This window comes from Lissotriton vulgaris, chromosome 8 (assembly GCF_964263255.1).
Source record: "Lissotriton vulgaris chromosome 8, aLisVul1.2, whole genome shotgun sequence".
Taxonomy (NCBI): Eukaryota; Metazoa; Chordata; class Amphibia; order Caudata; family Salamandridae; genus Lissotriton; species Lissotriton vulgaris.
In genome coordinates, this window is record NC_141696.1 from 1,032,844,805 (window position 1) to 1,032,848,096 (window position 3,292).

Consider the following 3,292-nt stretch of genomic DNA (forward strand, 5'->3'; position numbering starts at 1 on the left):
GACCCCGATCAGCACCGAAGACACCATCCGCACGATGAACTCCATCCACTCCGGATCACCGACCGACCCCTGCCCTCACCACGTCTTCAACAAAGCCGACGCTGTCATCGCACCCCACCTGCGAGACATCATCAACACATCCCTCGACACCACCATCTTCCCCGAGAGCTGGAAACACGCCGAACTCAGCGCCCTACTCAAGAAACCAACAGCGGACCCCACCGACCTCAAGAATTACCGCCCCATCTCGCTCCTCCCGTTTCCAGCCAAAGTCATCGAGAAGACCGTCAACAAGCAGATGGCCGCTTTCCTCGAGACGAACGGATCCCTCGACCCCTCACAGTCCGGCTTCCGAGCCAACCACAGCACCGAGACCGCCCTCATCGCCGCCACCGACGACATCCGAGCCCTGATGGACAATGGAGAAACAGCGGCCCTCATCCTCCTAGACCTCTCCGCGGCATTCGACACGGTCTGCCACCGCACCCTAGTACGGCGCCTCAGCAACGTCGGAATCCAGGACAAGGCGCTGGAGTGGATCACCTCCTTCCTCGACGGGAGAACACAGAGAGTCCGCCTACCACCGTACAAGTCAGAGGCCACCGAAGTCATCTGCGGCGTCCCCCAAGGATCATCTCTGAGCCCCACCCTCTTCAACGTCTACATGAGCCCCCTCGCGGCCATCGTACGCAAACACAACCTCAGCATAATCTCCTACGCCGACGACACCCAGCTGATCCTCTCCCTGACCAACGACCCCGCCGCCGCCAGAGCCAACCTGCACGAAGGGATGAAAGAGGTAGCCGAGTGGATGACGACCAGCCGCCTGAAACTGAACTCGGACAAGACGGAGGTCCTCATCCTGGGCTCCTCTCCCTCCGCCTGGGACGACTCCTGGTGGCCTCCCGCCCTGGGCACCGCACCCAAACCGACAGACCATGCACGCAACCTGGGCTTCATCCTGGACTCCTCCCTCTCCATGACCAGGCAAGTCAACAACGTCTCCTCGGCATGCTTCAACATCCTACGCATGCTACGGAAGATCTTCTGGTGGATCCCCACCGAGACCAGGAAGACCGTCACCCAGGCCCTCGTCACCAGCCGACTGGACTACGGCAACGCCCTCTACGCCGGGACCACCGCCAAGCTCCAGAAGAGACTCCAGCGGATCCAGAACGCCTCAGCCAGACTCATCCTCGACATCCCACGAACCAGCCACATCTCCGGACATCTGCGAGACCTTCACTGGCTCCCCGTCAACAAAAGAATCACCTTCCGCCTCCTCACCCACGCACACAAAGCCCTACACGACCAAGGCCCGAGCTACCTCAACAGCCGAGTCAACTTCTACGCTCCCAAACGCCACCTCCGATCAGCCAACCACGCCCTCGCCGCCGTCCCCCGCATCCGAAGAGCGACTACAGGAGGAAGGTCCTTCTCCCACCTGGCCGCCAAGACCTGGAACTCCCTCCCGACCGACCTGCGCCTGACCCAAGACCACCTCTCCTTCAGGAAGAAGCTGAAGACCTGGCTGTTCGAGCAGTAGCGGCCCCCCCCCCCCCAGCGCCTTGAGACCCCACGGGTATGTAGCGCGCTTTATAAGTGTCACTGATTGATTGATTGATTGATTGAGTTGCTCCCGCTCTTGCGATGCAGCGATAGGCGGCTGCCACAGGACTCTCAAAATGGCGGCCGGCTCTTCAGATTTGGGCGTGGTCCACTAAAATGGCCCTGGGACACCTTGGAACTCGGACGCTTGTCTGCTAGGGCTTGGGCCCCATTCTCGAAAGCGTCCCCTCAGCCTTGAAGATTCTACAAAAGTCTTGGGGGCCCCCGACTCCCGCAGGCTTCTGGTGGGGAGCGGCTGCCATGATTGCTCGTGGAATGGCCATGACTGAGCTACGAGATGGTGGTGCTCTCATGCTGACGCCAGCCTCAGTCTGAAACATCCAGAAACACTGTAGACTACCAATTCGATCAGTTCCGGTAGCGCCCCAACGTGACCCGGTAGAGAAGAACTTGCCCTCCCCTCTCCACCAACCAGCGGTCGGACCAGAACCCCTTTTGGCAGTCAAAAAAGGTTCAGTTAAATGACAACAGAAGAGATAGGCAACAAGAACCATCAGTCAAAAGAGGAGAGGGCAAGATCTGAAGCCTTTGTTCTACAAACTCTCAGCCAGCCTTGGATGGAAAAATCCTGAAGAATGTACAAACTGAAAACCAGTTTTTGTCTGTATAGCATCAGCAGCAACGCTTGAGTCAGCTTTGTGTGAAGCCGCCATTTTGATTCAATCAATAGCGTCCCCCTGCACACATTCAGGGACCTGGTCGTGTCTTCAGGTCAAACGGATTGTGGGACAAGATGCAGAAAGGAAAAGGAAAAAAGTTCCGCCGGACCCCGGGAGCCGGCCGCCTATGTCATGGGCGATCTTTGGCCACACCAGGGCAATAGTGAAACTGCAGCAGGTGCAAATAAGCTTCAGACAGTGTTACAAGCGCTGCTCAGAACTCTCAACTATGACACCACCTCGGTGCCATCCGGATCTTGGCGCCTTGTGCTGGTTCCGGCCTATTCACACAAGCGTCCGCTACTGACATCACCTCACAGGCCAACGGGGCACCCCACGCCGACTTTCGGCGCAGCATTGTAGGATGGCCACACCAGTGCAGCAACTTGCTGGACACCACCTCGGTGCCATCCAGATCTCGGCGCGTTGTGCTGCCTTCGGCCTACTGTAGCCGCAAGTGCGGACGCAGCGCAGCTGGATAGCGAGTGAAACACCAAGTGGCGCCCCACTGCAGCCGAGGAGCCTCCATCTTGGGGGCGACGCACACCACCTCGGTGCCATCCAGATCTCGGTGCGTTGTGCTTCCTTCTGCCTACTGTAGCCGCAAGTGCGGACGCAACTCAGCTGGATAGCGAGTGAAACGCCAAGGGGCGCCCCACTGCAGCCGAGGAACCTCCATCTTGGGGGCGACGCACAGCATCACATTGCTTTCCAATGCAGTCAGATCCTCAAACAGCCCCCACTGACTGACGCGACCTCACAGGCCAACGGGGCGCCCCACGCCGACTTTCGGAGCAGCATTGTAGGATGGCCACACCAGTGCGGCAACTTGTTGGACACCACCTCGGTGCCATCCGGATCTTGGCGCGTTGTGCTGCCTTCGGCCTATTCGCACATCGGTCCGCTACTGATGCCGCCTCACGTGCCAACGGATTTTCTACGCTTTTTATAGCCCTATGCCGCATAACAGGTCATGTGACTTGTTTATAAAACTTTTCATTGGT